The sequence below is a fragment of the Furipterus horrens genome, unplaced genomic scaffold (genome assembly GCF_987537825.1).
Source record: "Furipterus horrens unplaced genomic scaffold, mFurHor1.1.pri manual_scaffold_11, whole genome shotgun sequence".
NCBI lineage: Eukaryota > Metazoa > Chordata > Mammalia > Chiroptera > Furipteridae > Furipterus > Furipterus horrens.
The window spans coordinates 57,062,872-57,071,827 of NW_028327181.1; positions in this window are offsets into that span (position 1 = coordinate 57,062,872).

Consider the following 8,956-nt stretch of genomic DNA (forward strand, 5'->3'; position numbering starts at 1 on the left):
GGGTGACAGCTACTGGAAGGGTCATCTCGCTGGAGGATGAATTAACTTTTAGTTACAGGAACTAACTAACTCTCTCTCTCTTTTCATGGTCTCTGCACACCATCTCTCCAGCATGGTGGCTTCAGAGCAGCCAGACTTCTTACCTGGTGGCCCAGGGCTCCACAGGGATGTGTCCCAAGACAGAAAGGGAAGCCACATCTTCTTTGCTGACCTAGCATCAGAGGCAACGCAAAGTCTCTTTATCTGCATATCTTCCTTAGAGTCAAGTCACCATGTTTAAGCAGAAAGGAGGTCAGGCCCCCTCTCTGGATAAAAGGACATCAAAGAATTTGTGAACATGTGTTAAAAACACCACAGCAGGTTTGGGGAAGAAGATAAGATTCAGTTGGGGAACATTTTGAATTGAACACTATTAGCCTAGTAGCAATGAAGTAAACATGGACCGTTACTGTAGCCAAAAACTGTGACGTCACCACATTGGGGGAAACTTGGGTCACAGTGCGGAAGAGCCAAGCTCTCATCCCCTATTGTGGGAAATCAACAAATGTAAACTGAGGGAAAATCGGGAAAGGAGAGTAAAACAATGTCAATTAGAAAGGCAGGGATAAATACAAAGAAAAATACATAGGAGGAGGAACCGTAAGGATGGTTCCTTTTAGGAAGCCCAATGAGGTGAGGGGGAGGGAGGGGGAGGGGGTCTAGTGTTTTCAGTATCTCTTCCTATACCATTCGACATTTTAATGTATACATATTACTTTGATAAAAGAGCAAGTTTGAAAAGGATGTAAATTTTGTTTCAATAAAATGAGTGTTGTAAATGTGCGCAATCCATATGGCAAAGGCAGTTTTAGACAACTCCTCCACCCACTGCCCTTCCCACTGTGCGCCGCCTCCTTCACGGCTCTGGCCGGAGGAGCGCAGAGACCCGCGGGCCCGTGCACAGCCGTGCGGCTTTCCAGCTCTCAGATCACCTCGCTGACCCCTTCCCCGAGTCTTCAGGCTGGTGAGGCAGGGCTCATGCCCATTTGAGGGGAAAACTATGGCTCGGTGAGTTCACATATTCATTAAAAGACAGACTGGAGCCCTCACCGGGTGGCTCAGTATCCTCCCAAACACCAAAAACATGGCAGGTTCGATTCCCTGTCAGGGCACATACCTGGGTTGCAGGTTTGATCCCCAGTTGGGGCACATATGAGAGGTAACCGATCGATGTTTCTCTCTCTCTCCCTGCCTCTCTCTAAAATCAATAAACATATCCTCAGGCGAGTATTAAAAAATGAAAAAGTAGAGTGAAGACTAGAAGCCAGGTCTCCTGGTTTATGGTCTGATGGTCTCTCCACATTAAACACAGAGGCAGCATTTCTGTAGATTATGCTGGCAGGATGGGATAGAGGTAGGAGAGAGAAAGGGAATGTTCTTGGAAGGGAAGTCCATCCCTCTAAAATAAGTGGATTATTTTTCCAGAATAAAAACACACCTGTTATGAAATCCACTGCCCTAAAAGATACTTGATACAGCAACTGTGGTGGCCCCTGGCTGAAAATACTCCATTTCCCCTTAGTCACCCTGCTCAGGCCAGTGTGAGCCTGGGGGATAAAGTAACAGAAAGAACAAACAGATCTCCTTTGCAATGAAATTCTTTGGCCCAGAGGAAAAGTGCGGCAAGGGGCAGGAGTCACTGTTCTGGGCAGAACGTTGGGTTTTTCTCTTCAAAATGAGCCCCTAGCAGGGGTGTGCCTGGCGGGCCCAGAGCTGGCGAGCAGAGGGGACCACCACAGTGCGAGGGATAGCACCAGAGCTCAGTTATCCCTGCAGACCGTGAACGCCAGCAGAGCTAATTAGCCCGCTGATTTGTAGTTAGTTACGCAAAGAGCCCTGCTCTAATTACGTCCAAGCCCTTATTAAAGTGATAAAGTGGCCTGGCAAATGGTGTCCCCCAAATTTGCCAGTGTGCGATGCAATGGGCACCATGACGGTGGAGCAGTGCCAACAGGTAGGCTGGTGACCCTGCCACAGTCAGCTCAGCAGAACCCACGGAGCACCTCGGAGTATGCACACTCCGTCTGAAGCGCAAACAGACACAGCAAAGCTCCATCTCTGTTCCCGGGGTGCTCACCGTGGACAAACTCTCGGTGACTCAGGAAGCCTCCCTCCACTCCCTCAGCAGCCGTCTGCACTGTGGTTCTGCAGGGTGGCTAACCCAGTTTGTTAACGACTCCAGCACAAGGCCTGATCACGGTCTCTGCCGAAGCCAGTGTTTCAGTCACTGGGCGGCGCTGCCCTCTTAACTGATCATTCGTGGGTCCCTGGGCCATGGGGGGCTTTCCTTCACCAGCACCGTTTTCACACTGAGTACAGATTCCCTGCAGGGTCTCTGGTTGGGTTCTCAGCATTTCTCTGTTCTAATCTAATTTGATTTTCTTTTTTTCCCAATCTCATGATGACTAAGAGAAAGAGGCCAGTGACACAAATTACTGTCCTTCACCTGGGCTGCATACTGCACTCTGGCAGCTGAAATCTGAGCCTGTTAACCAGTGGTGGTTCTAGTCAAACCTGGGGAAGCTAAGTTACAGCTTGTCACCTTCGGCCTCATTTGTCAACCTCTGCTGAACAAGCAAATACCGACTGGAGCATAACTAATGCCAGAGCTGCCTCCCATTGCTGCTCAAGAGCATCTGGCCATTAGAGGTGAAGCAATCCTACCTAAGAATGTCCCCCTGGATAGAAATGCAGTGGCACCTGATTAATTCTGAAAGTAAGCACTTAACCTTCAGAAACTTGGTCCAGGTCCACGAAGCCCAGAACAACGGATTCATTCAGCCGGTTCTTCCTGTATTCACCTGGAGCTGGTGACTTGGGCCGTACTGACCATCTATTCAAAAAATACGAATGGAGAACCTCCCATGTGTCAGGGGAGCCAGCGGGGAACCAGGTCCCCTCTCTGCCCTTGTGGAGCACATGGTCTAGTGATAAAACAAGATGGGTGACAGGACAAAGTGACTTCATGGGGTTCTGGGAAGACAGCTGGGGGAGGGCCGTCAATGAAGGCTCCCTGAGCGAGTGGTGTTTAGTCTGAGCCATGAGCACAAAGCAGGAGAGATTCGGGTCAACGGAGCAAAGGGAGCAGGGGAGGACAAGGAAAGGACAAAGGTGCAAGTCGGGACCAGAGACGCATGACCAGGTTAGGTGGTCTCCAATGCCCCATTAAGGAACTGCTAATCCTAAAGACGACGGGGATCCATTCAATGGAGGTGGTGTCACAGTGAGTTTTACAATGTACGAAGACCATTCTGGGTGCAATAAAGAGAATGGATGAGGGAAGGCCAAGAGTAAAGGCCTAGAAACCAGCTTTAGGAGTTAATGGTTCTAATCCAGGTGAGAAGTGATAGGAACTAGGTAAGGTTATAAGACAGAACAGTTAGAGAAAACTGGGATCGAGAGATATAGAAATCTTCCTCATATATAAAGAGCTCTTAAAAATCAAGAGGAATAGCCCAGGTCAGGTTTGCTCCATGGACTGGGCGTCGTCCTGAAAACCAAAAGGTCGCCGGTTTAATTCCCAGTCAGGGCACATGCCTGGGTTGCGGTTTCAGTCCCCAATAGGGGCATAAACAAGAGGCAACCGATTGATGTTTCTGACATCCATGTTTCTCTCCCTCTTTCCCACTCCCTTCCCCTCTCTCTAGAATCACTAAAAGAAAAGAAAAATCAAGAGAAATAAAAGAAAGAAAAATGGGCAGAAGACCTGAATGAAGAGTTCCTAGAAAAAGATGTACAAATGACCCATACCTATGAAAATATGCTCCTCTTGCCTCCCCTTATTTGATTCCTCATTATAATTTACATTTAACCATTTTACAATATAAAAAAAAGAAAATATGCTCACCTTTACTTAGAAGGGAAATACAAATGAAATTACACTGATACCAGCTGTCACCTGTGAGACTGACAAACATTCAAAGTCTGACAACACTCAGGGAAAGAGCGAGTTGGAGAAAAACCAGGTATTTTCATACGTTACTGGTGAGACTATAAAATGATGCAGCCCCTATGGAGGGGAATTTGACAATATCTCACAAAATAGGTGTTTACTTTTTACCTAGCAATGTCATTCCTGGGATTCAGAGGCAAACACAACCGCGTGAGGCAAGATATCACTGTAACTCAGTTATTCCTACAGACATGAACTGCCAGCAGAGCTAATTAGCCCGCTGATTTGTAGTTAGTTACGCAAAGAGCCCTGCTCTAATTACGTCCAAGCCCTTATTAAAGTGATAAAGTGGCCTGGCAACCGGTGTCCCCCAAATTTGCCCTGAAGATACATGCCTGAAAATGTGAAACAGCATATGACCAAGGCTGTCCACCGCAGCACTGTTTGTGATAGCAAAATATTAGAAACGATCTAGGTGTCCTTACAGAGGGCATCTATGTCACTGAACCGTCCACAGCGGAGGGCCATGCAGCCACTTGTTAAAAATGAGGCAAATCTCTATGAAGCAACTTCTTTTGTTAATGAAAATAAAAATCAAGGTACATGGAGAGTGCATGCTAGGCTCTTTTTTGTGTAAGGAAGAAAGGAAAACAAAAACATAGGCATATGTGCCTTAATGTAGTGGAAGAAAGGGGCAGGGCAGGGGAGAGGGAGAGGGTAACAGAGGAAAGAAGGAAGGCAAACCCGAGGCAGGACAGCGGGAGACTTAGGAGCGAGCAGCAGCAGGCGGAGGACTGTGGATGGGAGCACACCTTTATGGGGTTTTGACTTGGGAACTAGGTAAAGAATTTACATTCAAAAAACAAAATAATGGAAATGAACCCTCAGTCAAATATAAATAAAAACAAATGAACCATATGTCAAATTCATAACATGACTTCAGAGAGAGAGAAAAAACAATGAAAGAACCTTTGAAACCAGTATTCTGGGTACCCTAAAAGGAGTGTTTCTAAGGGGAAAGAGGGCTGCAAAGAAACTCTGAACTTCATTTAGTGGGCTTGTTATTGGCAGTGGCATCGATTTTAAAATTATGAAACTTGTCTGTGTATTGCAATATAGAAGAAATATGTAAATACAGCATGGGCAAAAGTAGGTTTACTGTGCCACTGTGACAATCTTTTATGTTAATACAGCTATTGTAATAATCATAATCTGTACGTCTTTTTCTATACAAACAACTGCCAGCCTACTTTTGCCCATCCCGGTATATTAAAACTGCTGGAGATCAGGACTGTTGGAGAAATAGAAATATAAACATGGGATAAAGGAAACTACAAACAAATTCTGTGGTCTTGGATTTATATTGGTGGCATTGGTATGCTTGGAGGCATCTATATGCAGAATTTCTGAGCTCTGTTCATTGGAAGGGCCTAGAAGCGTAACACCCAGTAGCAACAAACACACCTGGATATTGATTGATAAATACCATTCCCCACTACAAGAGACGAGGGTTTCCTAAAGAAATGCCTGATTTCAGGGTTAGGGCAAAGACAGTGAAAGGTGAGCCTGGTACATCTTGTGCCAGAAAGCAAGGAATGTTCCAAGGCAGATGGGCACTTGTCAAAAGGACACAGGCTGCCTTCTCCCATGGGACAAACTTTGGATAATCTGAGTATCAAAAAGAATAATGACAGTAAGGAATTATAACACACTGAATTATTTTAAATCCATGAGTTCATAATAATAAGGTAGGAAGAAGGAAAGGCCTTCTTTACAAAGGAATGCCAGCTAAATATAGAAAAAATGATAGAATTTTTTAAAAACACCATTTTAAATTCCCAATATAATTACAGATTCAGGCAGAAGTCATCAACTGATCATTCTAAAGACGTGGAGGAACAGGATACTCATGTGGTCTCAAGACTTACTCAGCCACACTAATTACATGGGGGAAAAGTCCATAAAGAGGTGTGCTGGGCACCCCTTAACCACCTAATCAAACCTCCGATGGCCAACAGTGGGCAAGCCTGCATCACGTGCTCCCGATGCGGTGTCCCGGAAGTATCTATCACATGGGTTGTACTCCTGCCAAACATGTTTCACTCCAATCTAATCAGGAGGAAACAAACAAAAGCAGAGGAGGGCGCGGGCAGTCTCCAAGGCAACCAGCCTGGGCTCTTCAAAGAGTCCAGTGAAAAAGAGACAGTAAACAAAACGGGGGGATGGGGGGCGTGGGGGGAGGGTCGGTTCTATATTTTTAAAGATTAAGGAGACACAACCAAATGCAATGTGTAAACAATAATTAGATACTGGACTTCTAAAATTTTTTAGTAACCATGAAAGGCATTTGGGAATAATTAGGGATATTTAAATATAGATTGTACATTAGATGAGTAAATGTCCCATTTCTTAGGTGTGCTAACATGTTGTGCTTATGTCGGAGAATGTTCTTATTCTTGGGAGATACCTGCTGAAGGATTTGGGGGTGAGTGTCCTGAGACCTGAACCTAATGCCAAACGGCTCTGGAGACAGAACATAGACATGGCAGAAGGTTAACAATCAAAGCAAAGGAATGCACGTTACTGAACTCTTCTTTCAACTTTTCTATAAATTTGAGAATTTTCAAAATAAAGCCTTGGGAAAACCAATAGCTCTAATGCTTCAGAGCTCAATAGAAGAAAAGTCTTGGAAAATCCTCCGTGGGCAAAGGTTTTACAAATGCCGAGTTCACAATGCATGAGAGGAAGTGAGTTGCTTTGGCAGCAGGTCCACAGTGTCCAGGTGCAAGGTGACATCTAGGTCTCCAGCATGGACAACAGGTAGTGACCATGTTGCCACTGGCCGAGGTAGCAAACATGGTAGGAGGAGCCAGTTTTAGAGAGAAAAGGGGAGTAAGACATTCAATTCGGGCACTCGCGGACTCCTAAAGCCTGCGCCAGCCCTGGGTTATAAACCCTGGGGAGAAGACAGAGCACAGAGTGGAGAAGCAGGGGCGATGGATAGAGGAAAGGAGGCATGAAGGCGACAGAAAAGAAACAGCCAGCGAATGGGTGGGGTCCTGCGTGCCAGAAAGAGGGCTCCAACAATGCAAATGCCGCCGAGATGTCACACATGCTAGGGACACTTGTAACTGGGATTTAAAATTGGGTTGTTGAAGAATATAGATTTTACCCCTGCCTACATGACTCAACTCAAGGGATAATGGTGGGAGTCAAGATGGGGTTGCCTGACGTCAAAGCAAGTCCAATAACCAAGAGGTAAGAGAGCAAAGGCTCTAAAAGCAAGCCCTAACCCGATCTTAAAATAAGAGAGATGATGGGTAGCGATCATACCGAGTACACTCGTCACTCAGCAGAAGCCCGTGATCCGTGATGATCTGTGGTGTAGACACGCAAGCATAGCGAGGAGGAGGGCAAAAGAGGAGCCAAGTTGGCCCTCTCACCAGGCACAATCAAGTCATCAGAATGAGTTGGTCACCTGTCGCCAGTGTGAGAAATTGACCAACTTAATCAGCATTGGCAGCCTGCCATCCAATCGCCTGGAGTCATACGGACCTGAGATGGCAGAAAATAAAATAATGTTTCACGCTTGTCTCCTCCAGTTACAGAGGACTGACCACTGCAACTGGGAAAGCTGAGACCTTTGTCATCTAACACATTTGCGAAATTCATTGGCTTTAACAAATCGTTCCCTAAACACCTGGCCTGTGCGTTCTCTAACCAGCATGTGCCATATCATACTCAGAGGGTGCTCATAGGCTCTCACTTGCCCTGAGAAACAGCCATCAGCTGTGAGAAAAGCTAAAACCCGTCTTGGCTCTGGTGAAACGTTCACTTCAGGGAAATACACAGCCAATTTGGTCAGACTTAATAAGTTTTAACAAAATCCAGGTGAGTAAATCTATCTGGAAAAAGCAGACGAATCTTACAAGCAGCTCCGAGAAATGATTCTCTCAGGAGAGAAAAAGAACAAAAAAGGACGTGAAAGCATTTATACCATGGTAGAAGGCAACCTGAAATTGGATTTCACAAATGGGGACCTGCGTATGACCCTGACCTAATACAGTGGTTTCCGAATGTCTTGAGATGGTGAGGCTTTCTTGCACTTTTGCCCCACGGCTGGAAACCCTCAGGCTTTGTCCTATAGGTAATCAAGTTTAAAACCCATCAAACCTGAGCCCTCCCCAAGGACCACAGACAACATCATAGAATCTACTCTAAAATCACCTAGTCTGTGTTACTCTGATTGTGAGACATGTGGGACCCTCTCCCTCAAGTTTAAGAGAAATTGTTTCTTATTCTGGCAGGATCAACTCTATTTTACATGCAGAGGTGCAAGGCCACGTCTGCAATTCAGGAGAGCTCCATTTAACATGTGCGAGTACTCAGTAACATATAGGTGTGTTTTTATTAGGGCCCTTGTGTCCTGAAATTGGCTTTAGGTTTGAAACCCTGAGCTTCAGCATGACGAAGGACCAGGCACTGGATCTTTTTGCTAAGAGGAATCGCCTTCCTGAGCCTCCCAGAGGCGAGAGCTGGAAAGGGTGTGGTTCCCACTGCGGGAGCATCCAAAGGATTGAACCAGCAAATCTGATCCCCAGCTCGCCCACCCAGCTAGCTCTGCCCCATCCCTCCTGCCACCCCAAGAGTTCTGTCCCAACATACAACACAGTAGACACATGTGTGACTCTGGGAAGGCACACAGGTGCTGGTGTTTAGAGCCCATTGCATGAGCTGAAGGCACACAGTAGCTCCTTAAAGGAAAGTTCTAGAAGTTCAGAGCTAAAATCCAACCCAATTAGGAAATGGTTCTTGAATAAGAGTAAGCTAATGGCTGCGGCTTTAAAGAATCTGAAGATGATCTATTAAAAGCCTACCACCAAACAGCTGTGAAAATAAACCAGCGTTCCTGGATGGGCCTCCTCCACGTGTGGGACCACCCAGAACCTGCCGTGGTGGACCGCTGCTTATCACAGACACGTCAGTCAACATCCAGAGGCAGATCCACAAGGGAACTCGCTGTCT